Below are 23599 nucleotides of genomic sequence, written 5' to 3'. Positions count from 1 at the left end.
AAACGTGAAAGCATATTAGTAAGGACTGCTCGCACAAGTTTCCTGTGCTTGTATCTCTGAGTTAAGTCAGCAATAGCTCAACACGAACCAAGCACAAAGACCTGGCTCCATGATTAATCTTGTCTCAGACTAAAAGTTGATCCTTGTGTGCCTTGCTACATATAAGCAATGACCTCTTTGGAGTATGAGCATCTACCATTGCATTTCTGAAAAAACGTAGCACTGTTGCACATTGCCAGTATAGTGAGGAGCTTTGATTTGATCTTGAGAAAAATAATGTTGTTGTGTGGATTCTGTATTTTTTGCAATGCTGACTTGCTTAAACTGTTGCTTTATCCACATTTCAGATCTCATCCGCTGATGATTACTAGACTCTCTGCAATTAGAAGTTGACTGAGAGTAAATCCGAAAGTGTTTGGCCGTGTTCCTCAATAGACTGTGTTCAGATTAGCTCCTGGTTTTGCCCATCACAGTCAGCTTTGGACTCTTGTCATTGCTATGGCAGGCAGTACCAGGGCCTTTTAACTCTCACAGAATGAGGATGGAAACACTTTCATGAGATTTCCTGATCTGCATAAACATTTCCTGGTGTTCCTTGGTCTTGGAGACCTGCCGGCTGACGACAGCCTAGTGTCATCCTGGCCTTCCGCTTTCCTCCGGTTTAAGGTCCTTTTGGCTGTGGTGACGTCATATGCCTCTTTTCTTCATACGCACCTTTTCTTCATTCTCCCCACGCACCTTGCCCTGCTCAGCAGCAGTGTCCAGCCCTGAGAGGCGCCCTGCCGCGGCCCCCGGAGCTCGCCTACCCGGCCCCCCTGCCCTCGGGAAGAGGAGGTGGCACCCGGCCAGCCCCGTGCCTCAGCGCCCAGCACGGGCTCTGCCTCCGCCTGCCCCTTTCTCTCCCCACCTCCCCCGGCCTCCCCACGTGCTATGGGAAAAAGTGAGATGTTTCATTTTCCATCAGCGCTTCCGGCCCTTTCCTCTTCACACTGAAGTTGTTATTATTTCAAGCAGGAAAAGCATGGCAGAGAGGCTTGTTCCCACGCTGGCAGCCTCCTGGGCTCTGCGAGAGCACATGGACGTGGTGAAGCCCCTTCCAGGTCTCTCGCTAGCACATGTTAAGCTCGCTGAGCTTTGCCTGCACAGCACTTGTGAGTCTGAAGCAATCGAGAACTCCTGGAAAACATTTTGCCAGCCTCTGCTTTTCTTCTTGCTCTTGCCAGCCATTTTCATTTCTCTGGCACAAAGAAACCTGGGAATCTGGAGCGGCGCCTGTAGGGTTTCAGGCACAGCTGCAACAGGCAGGAAGGCAACTGCTGAAGGCTAAGTCATCTCCTCTTGGAGCTGCAAACTGCAGGGTATGCCACTATCTGTGTTCTGCCTTGGCTACCAGATCATGATTATTCCCTGCAATCAGTCCTAGAGGAGCTCAATGACCAAAATGAATCTGAATCTTTTGCATGCTCTGTAGTCACTTCATGCTGCAGAGGTGGCCTTGGTTGGCCTCTGTGGCTTTGCATCTACTAAGGACGTAAAAGTTGTGTTCTTTCACACCGTGACTGCATGACATAGCAACAAACAGCATGTTTGGAAGGACAGGCTCTGTAGGCAGCAGAGCTTTCTCTGCTATGCGTGGGATTACCGTAATCACCATGGCAGAAAAATTAATTTTCCTTATTTGATGATTTTACTCATTTGACATATATCCTTATATGTATTCCTTATACCTTTCCTTATTTCCTTAATTTCCCTTATTTCCTTATTTGCACTTATATGCATTAGGAGTCCCTTTTCAATGATGCATCCATACCCACTTCCACAGGACCCCAAAGGAAGAGTGGAGGATCCCCCATATTGCCATTTTATAACTCATTTACTCCACGTGTGTAGCCCCCTGCTTCATTTATAACTCCCTATTCAAACCCTGCTCTGGACTCAGGATTCCTTTTCCTTGGGGCTTTCCTATGACGCTCCTGCCACTAGCACAGAAGTGCCCCACAGACATTAGTGAATTTACAAAAATAAGGGAGTAGGGAGAGGAAAGAGACACAATAAATTCCCAAACTGTGGAAAAAGTGGCTAGTGGTTTTCAAAATGTTCCTGCCACAAAAAAGCCTTCAGCTGGCACTTACTCATTCCTGGAAATCAAACCAGTCAGTGGCAACATGCAAACCCATAGGAAATCGAGCTCATTGTATACATGGGGACTACTTGTTAGAAGGTTTATAAACTGGCTGAGTTTTGGTAGATATTCACAGAAGAGGAAAAGACACTTCCCTGACACATCTCATGCCAAGGTGCAAAAACAACATGAGAAATTCTCAAGGAAAAGTTGTGCGTTCTTAACCAGGGTAAAGCATTATTATGTTTGTCCCTCCTCATTCCTGGAAATGGCTAAATATTTTCATTAATATTGGATGAGATACCCAGGAGGACAATTTCAGCTTAAAGCAGTTAGAGTTTGGCAAAGATTATCAACAACAAAGAACAACGAGTGACATTTAGGAGTATCAGGCAACCTAAAAATTTGGTGATGCTACTATGGGAAGGGGGAGTCCTGGCTCAGATGGGGGCCCGTGGGAATTCAGGAAGGGAAGGACGAGTCTGGAGTACTGCACCCAGACCCGTTCCCAACACACGTGCAGCAGCTGGGGAGCTGGGAGCCTGCGTCACTGCCAGTGAATAAAACGAGCCTGGGTCTGCTCTGTGATATGGGGACAGGGGGCTCAGCACGGCTCCTGTCTATATGGTGAGAGCTCTCTGTCCCCACGCAGAGCGGCCTCCTGTCTGTCTGTCCTCCAACACCTTGTGACAAAATTAAGCCCTTTGGTGTTAAAGAGTAGAAGGAAAACAAGAAGACGGGGTGCTACCAGAGAGCAGGAGGCCCACCATGTCCCCATATTTTGCAAAGCAAAGCTTGTGGTAGGTGAAAATGCCCAGCTGGAAGTGATGATGCAGACATGAAAAGTGATGGTGCCTGCTGATCCAGCTGGGGATAGGGATGTCTTTCCTGACCCCCACTTCAGCTACAGCTTTAGCTCTCCCTAGCACATGAGCAAGATAGAACCACCAGACACCTGGACAGGGCAGGCAAGACCCCACAACATGACAGTCTGATGGCATTTCTGCAACCGCACATGCACCCCAAGCTGCTGGTGGGGCAAGCCTGGTCTGGCAGGACCACAGCGTGGCCCGAGCAATGCTGCTGCAAACGAGGAGCTGGAAGACAGGAGTGAGTCTCCCAAAGGGGGAAGAGATGGTACAAGACGTTTGGGAGCACCATGCTGCGGCATGCGAAATTCTGTTTTGCATAATGAGGCCTGAAGAAAATTGGCAAGCAGGATGGGGCAGAAGTTAAAATGCCTTTGAGGGGTGGAGGGAGGGGGGCTTAAGTAATTATTTGGGTCATGAAGCAATGCAAAAATATTTACCAGTGAAGTTTTGACAAACTGCGCTACTGAGGTGCTTCCTAGGAAAGCACACCCAGTGGCTCAGAGCAAGAGCTTTGTACTTTTGGCTGCGTTGTGCAGAATGTCAATCATGCTCAGAGAGATGGACAGGCAGCAATAGCCTGTCTGTCAGTCTGTCACCAGCTTTCATCCAAAGATTGCTCTATTGCCCCGTGACATTATGGGAGCCCACAGTGGTCTCTTTCTCTGCTCACTAGAAGCAGTTTCAGAAGCAGGTTGTAAGATCTTACCTTGCTCCCAGATACCTAAAATATGTCTAAAGTCTGAACATACTGGCAGGCTTTGTGAATATGTATATGCAGGTACCCATTACTATTTTGACATAAAACATGCCACGGTCCCATAGCCTATCAGACTGTGTTAACAGAAGAAGGGGTGGGTATATATCCCACAGCAGTTCAGTAGCTGACTCTCCTCCAATTCATTTAATGTGCTGCAGCCAAAATCATCTTTCTTGCTTCAGAGTCCAGAGGTGAAAAAAGTTACATATTTTTTATTGCTGGGAGGACTGTGTTAATTGGCAGCAATTGTAAGCTCCCTGCCTCCTTGCCAAAAGGAGCTTTGCAGACAAACTCCAGCCCTCCCAGGATACTGCTAGCTACTAATGCATTATTTGAAAATCAGACACAGCTTGGAAGAGACTTGTGGGTGAAGTAGCCTCTTGTGCCCTGGACAAAAGGAATGGGAACAGAGGCCAGAGTTATGTCAGTGTGTTTCAAACCAAATTAAACACAAAAGCCCATCATGCTCTGTACCACCATCAGGTAGGATTGTGTGAAAGCAAGAAAAAAGGACACATGGAAGTCATTTCAGGATTGTAAGATCTGAGATAAATGCCAGCAGCACTCAAGAAAGCAATAGGCTTGCAGCATGCACCTAAAATGCAGGCCAAATGACAGAGCTCATACTGGAAACAAGGGAAAATGAGGCTTCTGGAGCAAAAGTAAAGGCAGATCTGTGGAGCCAGCTGGAGAAAACATCTAGTTGTTCAAGATGGTTATTCACATGAGCATCATTCATGTATTCACATGTTCTTTGAGATGGCATGACTGCAGGATACTGCAGCTGCAAAGCAGGCCACGTGTAGTGAATCCACTGTCATTAGGTACAGTTATTGGTGTGTAGTGTCTGATAACTGGCCAAAGAATGATGACCAAAAGTTTAGACATCTAACTGCTGATGCCATTTGTCCCTCAGATATTGGGAAAAGAGACACCTGGGAGATAATATCGATGAAGGAAGATGCAGTCAAACTCTGATCTGGATTTATGACTAAATGGCACACGTACAGCAAGAGCTGTCACCTGTGACGTTGTTCAAGAGAACACTGAGAACAAGCCTGCTTGACTTTCTGCAAGCTGAAGTTGCAGTCACTGAGGATTTGCAGGTTAACAGAGACAGAAAAATCAAAAATCTCAGCATGAGGTGGGGTCTCAGTAACAGCCACCACCATATGAAAGTAGTGTTGTATGCACAGGGAAAATGTGGTTGCAGGTAGTCACAGTGAGTAGCCCCTGGTCACAGAGCCATCCTGCGAAGCGGAGGTGAAACGTTCTCCAGAAAGAAGCCAGAAGATGCAGGGCTCTGACTCAGCCGTTTGCCTGAGCAAGTCTGCAGCAGATGTTAACCCCATCGGAGTGGCCAATCCCAGGCCACGGCGCAACCAGAACTAGCAAAGGCAGCCACTGCCAAGCCACCGCAGAACAGGTATCCTGAGGGGGATGTGCAGGCCAGGGTGGAAAGCGGAGCACCTCCCAATTACTTCAACATCACTTGGTAGCAGGTTGTGTCTGTAAGTCCGAAAGCTGTGTCCTGTGAACATTGCTTAAAACTGCTGTGAACGCCTGGGAAGGAGGAGGTAGTGAACTGCAGATTTAGAGGCACTGCTTCAGGCTGAGCAGAGGGAGGCATCCAACTTCCCCAGAGAGACAGATTTAAGGCAGGTCCCTCTCTGTGTTTTATCTGGACTGCATCAAGTGTCCTCCCCACTAGTGTGCTGAGGGGCGAGTCCCATTTCGAGGCACCAAAGTCGCCTCGTGGCATCTCTGGGAAAGCTCACCCTGGGCTGGGACCTGCTGAGATGCAGCTGTGAGCACTGTGATGCTGATTGGTAAAAGCCTGGCCCTTCGAGAGTGAGGATGATACCGGTAGAGCTATCCGTAATGAGAGAATGAAACCGTGAAAGCTGTGAGAAATAGCTGAGGTGCTTTTTATAACACCCCACAAGGCAGCTTTTATGACTTGCATTGCTTCTCAGGATATAAGGGTCCAGCTGCAGGTTGTGTCTGATTGCTTCTCAGTCCAGCTCAGCCAGAGGACAGGGTGGCTGAAGCGTCACCTCCTCTGACACTCCCATTTTGTGGAATTTTGCAGCTGGATGGAGAAGGGGCAATACTGGACACTGCTGGTAGCTCAGATGCAGGCTCTTTCCATGACTGTGGGAGAAGTCTGTGATAACATTTTCTTAGCTGACAGCAAATCAAATCAAATCTTCACCACCCTTTTACCTTGAGCTACTTAGTCATCTTAAAGCATTGTGCTAACACAACCTGTTGCCAGAAACTCTAGCTCCTCCTCCCCTTCCCAGTGGGAAGAAACATGCTCCAGACATTAGTCTCATCCTTAGGTTCCCCTAAAAACACTTACTTCTTCACTGTTGGTTAAATCCCTTTAGAGCTACTATTTTCATGACCATGAATGTAGCACTACAACAGTCAAGGGAAAGGAAATTGGAGGAGATTGGACTAAGAGGCTCCAGTGGAGGCTTCAAGAGACGGGCCTGGGGCTGGTTCTGCGCAGTGCCAAGAGGTCAGCCCAGCCGGCTGACGGGGCGTCTGACCAGCTCTGCCCTTTTCTCCAGCACCTCCAGCTCCTCACCGTGGCCGTGGGGACGGGAGCCACTGCATCGGTGGCAGGAGATTAGAGCTGCTGAAGCTAATGAAGGCTGCACCTGATGTAACAGCTCCCCGGGGCGGCACAGCTTGCGTAATGACTCCAGAAAGCCCTCTGTGACCACAGATGTGCTGGAGTAACTACAGAGGTTTGATATACACCATCTGAGGATCTGACCCAACTTACTTAGCAAGCTCTAAAATACTCAATTGTTGCATTGCAGGTAATAAAAGAAATGACTAGTACCCATGTTTTTCACAGGGTGAGATTAAATGAGGCAGGTGATAGATTTTACAGCTTTTAAATTGCTTCTTTGCACTTGTAAATAAGTGTGAAGTATAACATTAATTTTTTTTTTTTTTAACACAGTCATAGAGTTATAACTTTCTTTTAGGGTGTCTCAGTGCTATACTCCTGGGACAAAAAGAAATAAGAGTTAAACAGATTTAGTTCTAAATTATTTACAAAATCTGTCTGAAAAGATTCAACATTTCACTAAGGATTTTTGAATCACTAGATTATGACGGAAAGTTGTGCTAATGGGAAATTATTTACACTGAAAGAAAAAACATTCCTTTAAAAATAATTCCAGTCTGTAGATTAGCAGAAAAAAAAGATTTAAATATTCTGGAAGTGACTGAGCTTATTTTAGTTATCAGCAGGATAGTTCTTTGGGAGAGAAAGGCAGATTTCCTTTTAACTCCCTTCCTGCTTCATTCAACCTTTCACAGAGTGCATTTTTTAAAAAAAATAAAGAAACAAAAAAACCCAAGAGTTTTAATGGGTAATTAGGGACAAATGAAGTTAAAATGTTAAAATGGGTTAGTGTGTTCTCCAGTTCACAGATCGTAAAACTTGATTTACTCAATAGCATCTGAGAAAGGGCAGGAGTGGACTACAGGGACATTAACCAGATGGGCATCATGTTCCTATCGGCTTTGGAGTAGATATCGAACTTGATAATCCTGTATTGCACATTTTGTGCGGTGCCTAGTGGCATCAGAGGCTCCTGGTTTAGTTCCTAATAATTCTGCTCGCATAACTGTCCTTTGCAATCCCTATCTTGGCATAGATGTTGGGGCTTGACATGTGACAGAGAAGGAGGCTCAGAAGGACTTGGAGACCAAGGCTCTGTAGCGCTGTAAAGAAACATAGGTGGATTTTCCATCTCTAAGCACCTGCCGTTTCCTTGGTGGGCTAACCTGTGCAAAATCATTTGTTCTCCAAAATCAGATGTCCTGGGCAAGTGTTCTCCTCTAAATAAGTGCAATGAGATATTCCAAGACCAAATTAAATTGTTCCCCAAACCCAAAGGAATATATTGGATCTTAAATATCACTCCTACCTGTGATGGCTGCCCATCATAGGGACAACCTAATTATCCCATCCTCTGCTGTGGTTCCAAAGGTAATTGTACATTTGGAGGGAGATTTTATTTAAATGTCTGCCATGACTTATTTCAGCCATTGAGGGAAACAGGCTGGATCATGCCAGCTGTCTGCTGAGGCTTTGTAGGAGGCTTTCATCTCATACTGCTCAAATAAGAAAAACTATGAGATCACTGATTACTGAACACTTGACGTGATTTCCCAAGGTTTGCCCCTATGGTAAGTATTCTGGTAATTTGGATAGTGTTGACAGAAGTGCTGAATATTACCCAAAGCACTCGGTGATTTTTTTATTATTATTTTCCTGGCTCCAACAGAAAAGCATTAAGAAGTTCACTCCTCCTTCCTGACAGAAATACTGTTATGCCACTAATAGTTTGCAAAAACATCCATCTTCCTTCAGGCCATGCTTCTCTCTTGCTCCTCTCTCAGTGTTATGGCTGGGACAGGGTGGGATGGGACAGAGGCAGACGGATTTCTGGACAGGGTCACGTAGTTCTCTCACTGACAGCCCATGCTTAGTTGTGCTCTGGTTCATTAGCAATCACAACTTCAGTAGCCTACGAATAGGCCAGACTCACACTCCTGTTTCTTGGGTCAGCTCCACCATTACATCTTTCCTTTTAGGTTGAATTGCTTGAATATTTTTGACTCTTTCAGCTTAATATTTGCAACATAATTACAAGTTGCATTTTAACATGATATTCCAAGAGTGGAGTGGTGACATCATTTAAAAACACATAATTTATTTTTCCTTTGTGACAAGGATACAATCTTTTCTTTAGAAAATTTGTACTTCTGAGACTCCATAGCATCTGGTATCTGCTCTTGGAGACAGTACGGTATTAAACCTCCCTGCATGCCTTTTTATGTAGTAAATGATAATAATCGTCCTCTCTTTATAAAGTCAAAAACTGAGGCAAAGGGAGGAAAATGACTTTACTGATCCTTTTTGAGAACAAACCAAGTCTTCTGCAAGGAGGAGGCATCTCTCCCTGTGCCTTCCGACTGGCGCCTGCTCATGCTCCGGGCTGGCCTGGATCTCAGCCAAAAGCGGTCTCTCCACCGTCCCCCAGGCAGGGCTCCCAAACCTCGCTGATGACTACTGAAAGACTCCCACGGACTTCTGCGCTCGCTGAATAAGAAGCATTATGGCAGTCACTGGAGAAGCCACAGTGAGGAAGCCTGGAAGACCCTGGAAGGGGGACAGGGTATTAGAATTGCAGAGGAGGTGATGGCAATTACTAGGATTGGAAATATTTGTGAACTGGCCTTTCCATTTTGATGATCTGGAAGGTACAGGTATTAATCTGTGATATCTGTGATCTGGGCTTAAAACCTCATACAGAGTTGTGTACACTGCTCATGGACATAAGGGAAATTTATGAAAGCATTATTGCTATGTTCAACAATGCTGTAATAAAAATCCTGAATTAGCAGTCTATTTACACGGCATTGCACTGACTGTTACTCCTGTGGAACACAAAGACTGTGTTTGTGTCTGTGTGTACAGTGTGTTTAGTGCTCGTGGTGGGGAGGGGAGGGAAGAAAGGAGTACACAGGACAGTGTTCATCCACAAATGCCTTCCTTTTATTCTTAGAGAGAAAGAAAAAACAACAAGCAGTCCAAAGCAGCACAGCTGTTTTCCTGACCAACACAACTATCAAAGTAAGATGGGTCTCATTAGCTTCCCTTGGACAGTGTGTGATGCTAATGAGCATACATACTGTTTTAAAAAAAAAAACAGGACTCTGTCACTTTAAAACGAAGCTCAGACTGAGGTTACTTTGAAGTTTTCTTGAGTGCACGTCTGTCCTGGGATTTTGTTTAAATTAAGTCATTGCGGAAGTTGGCAAAAAGCAGCCACAGGGGGTGGAGTTGCATAAGAACCTGTCTGTGTGTTTGCTTGGGTGTGGGGACTCATGATTGCTCTCTGTTTCACCGAATCAAAAAGATTTAACAAATTATGTATGTCACTTGAAAAACAATCTTTTTATGCTCCAAGTTATTCCATCACAAAAGATTCCCCATTAAGGCATTACTGTATTACTTCATATCGATCTTTCCCCACCCAAAGGAGAGACTATGCAAGTTCAGTGATTATCCAATGGATGCTTCTTCTCATCTTTCTTAAATTTTGTTACACCTGGCAGGGAAGGAGTCTGCTCGGATATGATGACTGTGGTTTATTTTTCACAAAGGCTTGCAATCACTAGCTGGGCTGTAGTTAAACAACGCACTGTTTGCTTTCTCCCAACCAGCGTTGTGTGAGCCAAGAAGTTCTGTATGCCAGGACCTAACCACTGGTGGTAGCACATCAGTTTTGTTAAATACAGATAGCTTCCTTCTTCTGTTTGTCTTTTTTCTACTGCCAGTACTAGTACATAATTAGGCCTATATGTGAGCCACCTTATTCTTTGGAATAAAATAGCTAATGCTGCAGAAGACCCAGTACGATGCTCCCCAAATGTCCTGACAGAACACTGATCTTGAGGGCTCAAAATCAGGAGATGCCACGGTAGAAGGTGCTCAAGCAAGTGGTCTGGAGGGCTCACCTGGCCCACCATGCCCCAGCTCGGGCTGTTGTGGGCAATCCTGGCAGCTTCCCAACCAAACTGTACCCCCAGACTCCCTGGGCCCTTGTTTCCACTGGTCCTCTTAGGCCACCTGTTCTAGAAACTCGCTTCTCACATGGTTAAATACCATCCTTTCTTTACCACCCTAAATATGTTAAAACCATTTTAAAGCCTATTGTCTTTGTGCCAACACTGCCCTTTAATTTAAATCATTCTAACTGCTTCCTGGTAGTTACTTCCTTGATGTATTTGTACCTCCTTGTAAGCCTTTGCTTTCTACAAAGTTTCAGCTACCCTCCTAAGGGAGATTTTCCAAACTCTTGGTCATCACAGGGGCCCGACTCTGCTCCCCTCGCGTTTGGCTGAACCAGGCAGGGCATTCCCCTGGGCCCTCACCACTTCCTCCTGCAATGGCTTTAGCACTTCTTTTTCTTGTCTGGAAATGCCTTTTTGTGGCAGTACTGCAGTGGTTCGCTCACTGCTATGCTGTCATTGAGGAAAACCAGCAGACCTCTTTCTCTTCTGTCATCTCCATTTGAAGAGCTCACAGATCTTGTGCTAATACAGTATTAATACATCCAGTTCTGTTATTCCAGTTCTCAAGTTTGTATTTAATTCTTTCCATATCATATTCCAGTTATCTTCTGTATTGATGATGCATCCTACCTTTGAGTTACCTGCATATTAACACGCTCAAAATTTGTATACCAGAATCACTAACGTAAAGATTAAAAACTCCATTTCAGGATTAACCCCTGTGATACTTCACCAGCGACCTTACTCCAGTCTCATCATTCCCTTTCAAAGATGTTATCAACCTGCTAGCTACTTCCTCTCCTAAACAGAAAGTCCTCACTGCTTTTTAGATCAGCACCCCCACAAATTAGTTGTTGTCACACCCAAAATGTCTAGTTCTACCATTATAAATGGCATGCTTAAACCTGGGAAGTGAGTTTCTTGCAGTGACACAATTCCTGGTAATGTATCTCCCTTCAGTAACTTTGAGACCTCTGGGCAATCCAGGACGAGGAGAAGGCAGCAGGTGTGGTGGCTGATGCAGGCAGCCACAGTCACTGGTCTTGTCCAGAGTCCCCTGGCCTCCAGCAGCACTCAGACTTCAGTAGCCCTTGCTCTCCTTAGGTCAGACCCACAGCTTTTCCCTTCAGTAGCCCTTGCTCTCCTTAGGTCAGACCCACAGCTTTTCCCTGTAGCTGTATTACTTCTCAGGTCCTGTCTCTCATTAAAACAGTCCGAGTCTCCCTCTACCTCTGTGTTCATTTTCAGCCTGCCCTGCTGTCACTGCTGTGCCTAAAGGTCCCCTCCCCATGCTCCAGCCTCGCCCATGCTGTCCAGTCCTCCCAGCACTCCTGTTTCCAGGCACAGCCTTCCTATTCCACCCTGCCAGCCTCCACACCCTGTCTTCCCTTCCTATGCCCCTTCTCGTCATCCACTTCTTCTGCCCCAACTCCAGAAAGTCTCACTTGCAGGGCAATTCTTTGAAACAGGGAACTTCTTCCTCCAGGATGCCCGGCCCAGAAGGAGAGCTCAGGAGAGGCAGAGGCTTCCCGCTCTCAGCATCGGGGTGAGGTGTAGCCCAGAGCTGTGGTGTTTGGTGTGTGTTTGGTGTGGATGGAAACCCAGCGATGTTTAACTGCTAAAGTTAAGAATGTTATTATTGAGCATATGTGAATTGTGACATCTGCAGGGATTTTTAACAGATTCCTGAAACAGGTATTTTCTCTCTTGCTGCCTCTCCTGATGCTGTGTTAACCTCCAGCATCTTTCTCTGAAGTATGGGAATGGTAGAGCTGTTGATAAATATGAAATCCACAATTTTTATGATGGATAAAATATTGTATTTTTCTCTATCCTTACTGTCAGAAACAGCAGAACCATTCTGGCTGAAGTTTTTCAAATACCTAAGCCTGAGGTGGATAATCATTCCAGAAAACTTCTGCCCAAATAGATCAAGTTTGGTGATGCACAGCTGAACTCAAGATCTTACAATGTGGAGTGTTTTGTATATCCTTAAACTGGTAACTTAGGTGGTACTAGGCAAACCTATGATTGTAGGACATGATCCACAGAACAATCTCCTCTTTCACCTATCCAGAAAAGTTCATGAAGTTCTGCTGCGGATAGTGATTTGTTTGCAATGTGCTGGGAGGATGGAAAGGACTATAAGTGTCCAGCAGTGCTCCATTCAGCTGTTACACGCTGGGTAGAGTGAAGAGAACTGCGACAAACAGCAAAGGCCACTCTGGGTTCAGTTATGAATCACAGGAGAGACCTGTATGTATTTGGTGACTCAGTACTATGGTGATAAAAACTCCACAAACACTTAACAGAGAACAAGGTCATGTGTTTTTTGCTCCTCTTTACGTAGCGTGGTACTGCTTGGGAATAACCTGCAGTGGTGAATTCCTTTGAGCTGGTCCTTCTTTTACCTTGCTCTTCTAGAATATGCTTTGCTAGGGAAAAAGACTATTTCACATGCCATTTACAATCCACTTTATCTACTAGATCCTTTATTGGTAGTTAGCAGTGAACAACAGAGCCTTTGCCATATTCTCCAGAGTCTGCATATTCACACTGTAGTACTTCTAGCCTTTTACGGAACCTTAATAGCAGGTGGAGCCATCCTGCTTTTTAATATGCAATGGGCCATTCAGCGTAAGCTTCATTCCATTATGGCATGAAGCCCCTCCAAAACAATGTGTGCTCCCAAGTAGTATATTTAACCTCTATGACTGCATAGCTGAAGCCAGAAAGTTGCCTCCGAAACCATCTTCTCTGTAGCTTCATCCCTTGAGGTGTCCACTGTGAAAAGCATTTGGTACTCTGGTGATTCCTCTAGTCTTTCCAAATTCCTCCTCATTTCACATTTGTTCCTGAGTCACCTCTAACTGACTGCACTCTTAAATGTTTACAACCGTTCTGGCTAAAGTGCTGATATAGTGGAAAGCAGCAGTAATCAGACTGAAAGACTAAATTCCTGATGTTCATAGAAAGCATTTAAGAAAATGAAGGTGAAGCAAAGCTCTCTCACAGGGATACCACTGGTGCTCCATTTCATTTCTCTCCTGCTGTAATGAGTCTGGTCTGCCTAAAAGTGTGGAATTTCCCATTCACAAATACCAGAAGAGCATACCATTCAGTACTAATCCCAGCTCAGCTTTTCCATTCAGCTTCCCTTCGCATTAACAAGAGATGCTAACAGGACTCCCAGTCTCTTGCTGAAAACAAGGGAACTCTTTCCACTCACTTTAAATGGCAGGGTGAGCAAGCCTACATAGGGAGACCAGATCTAAAGGTAGGCAGAACTATGCAGGAGGGAGAAAGGTGTTCTTCGTTTGACTTTGACTCATTTGTGCTTATGTGGCATTATTATGCAGCATTGTCATGAGCACAAAGTCTGATGAAAGTGTTGCTCCCAGGCTTGGTAGGGTCAAAGGAACATCAGGAACGGTGAGGAACAGAGTGGAGAGCAAACCAGAAAGCACTGTTAGGCCACTATGCAAAACTGGGGCGCTCCACAGCTCGAACACTGTGTACAGTTCCTGTCGTCCCATGTCCAAAGGGAGGCAATCAGAAATGTCACAGGGTTGAAACAGCAATCACAGAGGGACACACCAAAATGAGCAGGACCCTTCAGGATGGAAAGGTCCATAAAACAATGAATGGGAGAGAGACAGAACAGTTTGTTCTCTGTTTCACACAGTACCACAGGCACCAAATGCTACAGTCAGACACCTGGTTTATAACAAACAAAATACTATTTTAAGTACCTTATAACCTGTGGGTCTCATGCCTACATAATGTCAAAAGGAGGAGGAGGAGGTCAAAAGCATAAGGTGGTTCAAACAGTGATCAGACAGATTCACAAAAGAAAATGTTGACTGAGAGGTCTGAAACTCAAACACAAGGATCAGAGCTCCAGCTTCGGAAGTCCCTCCAACATAGCTGGGAAAAGGTTTCAAAGGAGAGGAGCAGAAGAGCACAAAAGCATTGCTTGCTTTGTCCCAAAGGGCCTGGGGCAGGGGCTCCCGGAGGTGGTACTGCACCAGGTGAGCCTCTGCTCCAACCCATGACAAATACTTGTGTCTTCTTAAGCGGTGGCTGTGGGCTGGGGAAAGGGCCTTGTCACTGATTTCTCTCTTTCATTCTCTTTCTCTCATCAGCCCAGTCAGCATAATGAAGAAAACAGATCCTTACCTGGACAAGTCACAGCATTCATTTGACACAGGTTCTTCACACTCCATATTCCTTTTTCCAGGTTGCTCCTCCTCCCCGCTTTCCCTGAGGGGGGGCTGGATATACAAGGAGGAAAGCGCAGAGCCCAGGAGCAGAATGGGGGTGCCGCTGTGGCAGGACTGGGGCTGCTGCGTGCTCCTGCGTCTCTGCCAGCCGGTGGGTGAGTGACACGGGACACTCCCCTCTCCAGGTCTCTGTGGCTTGCGCCGGAACCCGCGTTAACGGAGGGCGCTGCTGTGGCCAGAGGACAGCAGCACTTTTGGAGAGAGGGTTGTATTTTTGCTTTGTTTTGGTCCAGCATGTGCAAACAGAAATATCTTTGTGCTTTTGTAGTACTTGCTTGTACTTGTGACACAAATTCGCGAGGAGTTTGTGAGAACAAATACAAACCTCACTATTGCATCAGCTAATAACCACGCTTAATGACCATTTATTGGCCCATATACTATTGAGCAAAGAGACTACCTCTTAATGAAGATCATACTACATAGCAGTGTACAAATACTGCTGAATGGTTCAATGATGCTGAGTCCTTTAAAATCAAGGGAAACCATCTCTAATTATACTTGGATTTCTTCTTACTCAAATGACAGCAACTAGTAGACCAGGGATAAAGTACTTTTGGTCAAGAAGCAGTTTATAAATAATAAAGACATTATTTTTGTTAAAAGTAAAAGAATACTTTGTAATCTTCATGAAATAAGGTTCAAATAAATTAATGTGTGATATAAATAAATATATATCTATAATAACATGTATATATAACTAGCAGTACTTATCATCCTTGTCTCTCATGGAGTACAAGATGAGATCACTACTCTAACCCTACAGGTGAAAATACAGAGACCGGGAAAGAAGATGTGTGTTGTTCAAAGTAACACAGTAGTTCAATTGTCAAGTATGAAACACGTAATTGGAAATACACAAACACAAAAGCCTGTTTATGAATGGGAACAAAATATGAGAGGAATGAGCAAATCTTTCTGTTGCTAGAACAGAAGGGTTGCCTGCTGTGATGAAGAAATATCAAACATTTTAAAAACACCTGCTAAGTTCCTGTCTATATAATTTATACCACAGATTTCCCTCTAGGGACTTGACTGTCTGGAGGGGCTGATGCAGGAAACTTCACAGACTGCTGGTAAGAGCTGAAAATGGGGCTGTTTGCCACCGATAAAGCATTTTTTTTGATAAACTCATGAGCACTTGGATTCTTCCTAGTAGCAGAGTTGAGAGTAACTGCACGTAAGCTGTTTAACCATTGCTAAACCAATTGATAAATGGTTTCCCCATTTCACATTTACACCATGCAAGTGAGCTTACTAGCTCTTTTATCTGCTACTGTGCCAGTGCTTGTTACCTACTGCAGGGCTGCTGCTGGGGAGCAATCCACAATGAAATCCTTAGAGACCTCTCCTTCAGCAGCCTTCTGAGCCATGCCGACCATCCGTTAGTATAGCTTTTAGACACACACTTGCTTCCCCTCAAATCTGCTCTACCCTATCTCAGCTCCCACAACATTGTAATTGCACTCCACTTCGGAGATTCTCAGGGAAAGAGGCGAAACTCTCCTCTACCCGGACAAAAAAGAAAAGGGGTAGTTGCTTCTCACAGTCTTTCCGTCAGCTTGTCTTCTTTTCTACTATTTACTTTACTTCTTTACCTTGCAAAAAGCTTACCGTCTTCGAGCCTGGGCTAAGCCCAGCCCTTTTGTGCCCCGCAGTCATTGCTGCATCTTTGAGGGAAAGCTGATTCCCAGGAATGCTGTGCATGCACATACCTATCTGGGCGCTGCACCCACACCTGCCCACCAGGTAACCCAGCGCCGCGCGGCCCTCCGCAGCCGCATTCCAGCCCGCCAAGCTATTACTCTCTAATTGTTACCTGTCAAGCAGGTAAACTAAGCTCTTGGGCCAAGTCCAAACAAGCGTATATTCCCACGAAATCTTAAACCAGCAAACCTTTGACCTTTCTGCAGCCCCACCGATGATTTTCACCGGGACCGATTTAAAAGTATGATGGTATCTTTGATGGACGGGAAAAAAACAGCGTGTTTGGCTATTGTTTATTGTGACGAAGCTTTCCTGTACGTGTCAATACCTGCAGGAGAGCAGAGGACTACCAAAACAGGAGAGCAGAACAGGCAGCCCAATAAACACACTGTAGCTAATGTCTCCAAAATCACGCTGGTGAGGTGGCTTCCCAAGATCTTGGCAGTGCAACACTGATCCAAAAGTAGCTTGTCGATGGTGAGGGATTAATAAGTAAAATCTCCTGAGGCTGAAAAAGTTAGTGCACAAAGTAGCCCGGAGCCATTTGGAAGGGCTGGAACTGGCATTTCCTGTTCATTTCATCCAGTTCAGACTTGCTCCACAGAGCGTAACAAGATCAGCTTGTGAGTAGCAGGAGGGTCTCTGCACACGGGCATGGGCAGCAGTCTGATGCTGTTGTTTGCCAAATCTGTGAAGACTACTGGCACTTTCTGAAAAGGCCAGCAAGGGAATTCGTCTCTGACCAAACTGCTACTTCGTGAAGCTCCTTCCTGGCTAATTTCAAAGAAAAGATATTCCTCTGCATAAATGCACACAGAAAGGCAAGCCTGCTCTTACTGTACCATCTGTAAAAATTCATATGTTTCTACATCAAAATGCACTAAAATAGAAAATGGAGTTTATGTCAAAAATACAGCTGTAAATCACAACATTAAAAATAGCACAGATGTCCCTACATTACTATGACCCTACATCTTATTAACTCTCTGTCTTGGACTGCAACTGCTTTGGGACAAGGACCATGATACCTACGTTCTTACAATCCATGATATGATCTGATGACACTTCTGATTAAATAGCAATACTCAGTCTCATCACGGCTTCACCGAGTGAAGTCCTCCAGCTGTTCTAACAAACAAAGGGGGGAGAGTAAATGGTATAAACCAGATTGTTATTGATAATAACAGAAACATGATCTCCCTAGCAAGATGGTAATCTTTCTCCGCAAGAGTTGCAGATAGCCTTCACGGTAAGCTTGATTGCGTCTCACCTCAGCTTTACCCCAGTTAAACCAGATTATACAGATTTCCCACATGTGGTCTTAGAATATGAATTAATTTTATTTTGCAGTTGTTAAAGCACTTGAAAAGAGAAACGACTTTTATACTTTATTTGAAAAAGGGTTTAAATATACTTTTTTAACTTAACAGGCTTCAGATTGAGGTTTAGCACTTTGCTTTGGAACAGGCTAGTGGTTTAAGCTGATTTTTAGGTTTTTTTAGCTAACATCAGATCAGATTTGCTTGCACAACTTCAACCTTCTCTAAATGGTGAGGGATTTTGGCTCAGAAACAAGGAGAGATCTTGAGATCTACAGCTGAGCTATCAGATTTCATGGAGCTGAATGCAGCTTTGGGCTCCTGCAGATCCAATGTGCCATGCACAAATTCCTACAGGAATTATAAAATCTTCTCAGTCCCTTCTTTATAGTTCCTTCTTCCTTTTTCTTCTCTTTACTGTAAAGAAAACATCACAAGAGAAAGGATGTCCTGTAAAGGGATGAAAGAAATGACTTTCTCCAAATGGACGGGCAGGCCTTACCAGACCTGCCTGTCCCTCAAGCTGCTGAGAAATGTGAGTGGTAGATGAAGGAGAAGTTGCTTGAGTTTCTTTATAGGAGAAATGCAAAAGAATGCATCCCTGTGCCAGGGGAGAATCTCTTTCACCGTCTGCCCCTTGGTGACAAAGGAAAGACATTTGGAGATTAGTGTGCTGATCCTATGTCCTCCACGGAAGGGAGTCCTGTCTTCCACAGGATGGCTGGCAGGGGTTCAGGACTGGTCCAGGCCTCTTGCAGAGCTGCAAGTTAGATTTTGGTCTTAAAGACCAACAGTGGTCACAAGAGGCCTCCTAAATGAAGAAAACATGCAGGCTGAAACAACTGCAAGGAATGAGAATGTTTTGGCAGAGCTTTAGTCACTTACCTGCTCCTTCTGCCATCAGGAGCAGGAGCTTATTGCATTTCCCACTTCACTGCCTTGTGCTCTGTGCCACCTTCCCCTCCTCCAGTTCAGGGCCCCCCACAACTCCTTTCTCGCCTCATGCACACAGAGCCCACTGCACCCTATAAAGCTTCTCAGTGATGCAGGAGCTGATCTGATGGAGCATCCAGAAGTTATTCCATTGCAAGGACTGCAAACGCAGGGCAGCAGCCTGCCCCCTGCTTTCTCAGAGCCTCCTCCTCATGCTGGGGAGATGGCTGGACTGCTCGAGGTCTGCTGGTGCCCACCTGCATTATCTGAATATTTGGAGCTGCTTAAGATGCCCCTGTGACAAGGTCATTCCCCCAAGAGAAGCCCATAGACCGACAACCATTATCGAGCCTTGACTTTAAATGGGCACAGCGAAGAACATGAAGACAAACCTAAAGCTCTTCAAGATGGAAAGTGTAAAAGCAGGGTGAGTGTTGGCCCTGCTACCCACCATCCAGCAGCACAAGATACCTAGAGCATGGCAGGGGGCAGGAAGGAAGGAAGAGCGGGTCTTCTGAGTCTGCCAGCAGGAAGGGCAAATGTTTTGTTTTGTGGCTCTGAATAGGAAGCAGCACCTTGGCAGAGGGAACCTGCCTGCCAGGCTGGAGAGTTCTCTCAAAAGCTGTTCAAACAAAGAGAGGTTCCTTCACAAGCTCCATTGAGCTGAATATACTTGATGTGGGATTCTTCCTCCTTTTTTCCTCACAGTGTACTTGGGCTATTAAACAGATGTTTTATTTGCTCCTAGCTCCTTGCCAGGCTCCAACATGGAGTATCTTTCTGCCTGTAGCACTGTCACCTAATTCCCCATGCCGTGTTAGTCACTGCATTGACCAGCTTCCACTTGTTAGCTGCTTATGTTACTGTCCAGTAGTGCCCAAAGCCATCAGTAATGGTACCCACAGGTATTTTGTTTAGCACAAAACAAAAGATAGCTTAAAAGATGACTAATGCAAAGGATGTCCATTTAAACCATCACGTGAAAACTGATAGCTGTATTACTAAAAACCACCTAGAACCAGTTGGAAATAACTTGGCTGGAAAATGTTGATTTTTCCTGGATCTCTCATGGAAACATTCCTAATTTGACAAACCATGAGCAAGGCTTCAGGAACCTGTTTCTCCATATAGGCTATTAAGATTCCTGGACCACTTGGGTTCTCAGGGCTGCCCTGCAAGCTAGTCAGAATGATCTGCCTTCAAGATAAGTTACTGCTCTTATCAACGGCACAGTTGACTGGCTGGGGCTGTCACATCTTTTCTCTCTATGGGATTTTTGAGAGGGGCTAGACTAGCTTGAAGTTTGAGGTTTCTCTTTCATCTGTAGAAGAACTTTAATGCCTGAAAGTGCATTACATTTCCCAACTATGTAAGTGATTGAATAAGATTGAATAAGCACTGCCTACAAACCTTATCTCTTCCCATATCACACTGGTACAATGACATTACTGCTACATGAAGTATGTCTGCTTTGTAATTAGGTCTTATTGGGGAGATCATGGATGTGCTAGGTATTTTCAGCAGCTGGAGAAGAGGTTAGTTGACTGGAGGATTAAGGAAACTGGACTGGAAGTGCCAATCAACTGATTGCTGGAAAAGCTGACTCTACAACTGGAAGCTTAAGTAGTCCTAGGTCACTGACTGCGAACATAGGCTTCTAACATTATCCCACATCTGACAAGCAAAATTACTCAAATAGAGAACTGGTAACATGCGAAGAAAGTTGCTTAGCTTCTATAATGTTCAGAAGTGAACCAGCCTGGCGTTGCTACTCTATGTCTTTGTAAGGTTTAATACGGGTTAATTTAATCAAAGCAGGTGCATAACAGTTTCACCTTAAAGCTGTGTTTACACTCGCTTCAGATTTAGAAATGCAAATGTGGGGAAAGGAAGAAAATATGCAACTCTTCTGACTTACAGAACAACTTTCTTAAATGAAAAATATACAAGGCATGCTTCCAAATGAGTGCAAAACAATTCAGAAAAATAGACGTATGCCTAATTAAACAAAGCCCTGATTAGTTCAGCAGTATCACTGATGCATCAGTGACAATTCCTGAATTTTTATCTCAAGTCTCACTTTTCCTAAAGGCCAAGCTCTCAGATTTTTTTTCCTAATCTCTGATTCTTATGCCTCATTCAGATGTCAGAGAAAAGCTTGCAAAGGAAATACTGAGATACTGACAGACAGATGAAACCTCTATTTTTCAAATGTCAGGATTCTTAAACATGATGCAAGGAAGGGGGTGGTAGCCTGTATGCACTGCACTTCAGAATCTAAAACGGGGTTTGAAGCTCAGGGCCTCCTGAGTGTGTTCTGTCATGTGCTGCAAACATGGCATGGAAGAGGCCAGAAAAACACAAGAAAACACAAAAACAAAATTTGTGCCTTCGTTAAAAAGAAAGAACTCAGTTCTCAAATGCCTGTATGTTTGCTGTGGCTCAGGACACAGCAAGCCACCCACACAGCAGTATCTCTGGCATTGCTTCTGTGCACGTTTGGAGGGCCTGCTACAGTGCAGACACTATTTCTGTCTTCCTATCATCACACATCTGTTGCCCACAATAGTGGCTTTACTGCACCTATCAAGGGCAAGAGTTGATTGCATGGGCCGAGCTACCTGTTCTCAGTGTGAGATAGCTAGGAGAAGTGCGCTCCAGCTCTCAGCCACTAATTAGCCACTAATCCCATGCACTAGGATTCACACACATCCCGAAGGATTCCTTTGGTAACCTTCCAATTAGCATCATAACACCTCAAGCTTTGAAAACTTTGTGTATATGTATCTTTTCTTCCAATTGTCAGGGCTGGCTGACATAAATTAAACTGATTTAAGAGTATCTGCATGTCTGCTATTTGGCAGCCATTAGCCTAAATTGACCTAATCCTCCTCCCAGATGAGAGTGAGACACATTTATGTTAACCTGGGTATGACTTGTATTCATTCTCAGGATATGTCAGAAATCATGCAGGTACTGCTACAAAACTGGCGTTCATTTTTGCAGCTAGGGTTTAAATGTCCGCCCTTATTACATAGATATGTCAGGTCTACAGGAAGCAGCCTCTATGCAGCACTACTGAGCGTAGGAGGGCAAAACCAGCACAGGTCGATCCCAGACAGGACCGGAGCTGTATATAGCAAATGTTTAGGAACGTTACAACAGGAGCGAGCATGTGGCACAGGGGGAAGAACGTGCAGAGAAATCCTTCTGTTCAATTCCTCTTCTATAGCAGACCATGGCTGGGGAAGCTGCTGCAGCCCTCGGGATTTTGTAGATAGCAGAATCTGCCTGCAGACAGCAGACTGAACTCAGCCTTATAGGGCCTGACCATAGCTCACAAAAAGTTAGAAAGATCCTCAGTGGACTCCACTGGCCATAAGATCAGGCCTTCTGAAAAAGTGGTGTAACTCTGAGGAAAGGATTACACTAGGGCTTAGAGAGACCTAAAGTCAAAAGAGACTGCAGACTTACTGGGAACGTGACCAGTCAGCAAAGTGTAGGCCAGGCAGTTTCCTGGACACAAATCCAATGACTACACACGTATGTAACAAAAAGCCTTCTCTTCACATTGCCATCATTCATAAGTGTTGGCTGATACAAACAGGCCTAGAGCCAGGTTGCCACTGGCTACTGCCCCACTGCTGTTGGTATTTCATCATATCACGGACCTCCAACTCCCAATCTACACAGCTCCATTGTCATTGCTACCAAGCTATACTCAACAGAGCCGACAGCTGCTGCTGGTGCAATTCTCTGCATTAATAAGCAATCTCTGAACAAAGGCTGCTTAGGCACTTCAAAGCACCCTCCTCCGGCTCCAAAGGTTCTGCCCATTATACTTTGATTATTTGTTTACACTGGGTAATTGATGTGTGTTTAATTGGCCTTGTTTACACTGAAGATTTTCAGATCTCTTTGGTCTCCCTTCCCCTCTCCCTGCCCTGGTGGAAGCTCTGGAACCCAAAGAGAACAGCACAGATCCTGAGGAAATGTTTTGCCCCTCCATGTCATCTTGCTAGGCTTGGTTTGGAGGGTCAAAGTATCGAATCTAACCCCTGGGCTGTCAGAGACTAACACAATTTGAGCACTAGCCAACTGCAAAATCACTTCCAAAACTAACAAGAAAGCTGCACTGCAAAGGGCAACTTAAATGATTGATGTTCTTCATTGTACTGTCTATAAGAACTAGGCACAGCACCTTCCATACAGAATACCTTTCAAAGACAAGACAGTCATTTCACCTGCAACTTACAGAATACCTGGTTGATCAGATAGCTGTGCTCATCCATACACATCCATGAATAGTGAAGCTATTAAAATAGCTATTAAAATAGCTTCACCAGATCTACAGAGTGATGCTGATGCTGTTTGTCTTGCACTTGCAGAAATTCACCACCACTCTGGAGCGGTGGAGGCTGAAACATTCAAGAAGCAGATGCTCTCAAAGCTGCCGGTCATGCCATGTTTCTCTAATGCCAAGAGAAACCGTGTGAGCTGGCCACGTGTGTGACTCCAGGAGAAGAACCTGGCCATACAAAGGCTGTAATTAATCTCCCATGCTTGTCACCTGGAAGGTTTTTATTCACCCCGAACAGAAGAGACTACCACTTCTGCACTTTCATAATTATTTTAATTCAAGCTAAAACCACGCTGCCGCCAAAAGAGGTGGACCTGCCCTACATCTCTGTCTCTGTGTATTTCTGTCCCCTTCCTTTTCTTGGCTCCAGCATTCCTGCAGCTTGGTAATGGAGCTTTATGGACTAAAAAGTAACCTTATAAAAAAACATCAGTTTTCAGGTAGATGAATGATCAAGGCTGCTGCTGCTGTGACACAAGACAGCAGAAATGGATGACCCAGGATAAGGAGAGAAAACCCCTTTCGGCAGCCACATGTTTTTCTGCTGGCTTATGCCAACCAGTGGTGACTTCAATGCTTTTATCTGTTAGAAATCTAAAAAACCCTGATTTACTCAACTTTGCCATAAGAAGGA

General features: G+C 44.9%; 1 long non-coding RNA gene across 1 annotated transcript; it reads right to left on the bottom strand.

Annotated features, from left to right (window-relative positions):
- Positions 1 to 1745: 1745 nt before the first annotated feature.
- LOC112994918 (uncharacterized) lies at positions 1746 to 22353 on the bottom strand. The gene is made up of 3 exons (XR_010388011.1): positions 14543 to 22353; positions 7708 to 8945; positions 1746 to 5918 (listed from the first exon to the last, which is right to left on the bottom strand). It is a non-coding gene; the product is annotated as an uncharacterized LOC112994918 (long non-coding RNA).
- Between the last annotated feature and the right edge of the window lie 1246 nt (positions 22354 to 23599).

Source organism: Dromaius novaehollandiae, chromosome 2, assembly GCF_036370855.1.
Source record: "Dromaius novaehollandiae isolate bDroNov1 chromosome 2, bDroNov1.hap1, whole genome shotgun sequence".
Lineage (NCBI taxonomy): Eukaryota > Metazoa > Chordata > Aves > Casuariiformes > Dromaiidae > Dromaius > Dromaius novaehollandiae.
This window is presented reverse-complemented; position numbering and strand designations above follow the sequence as displayed.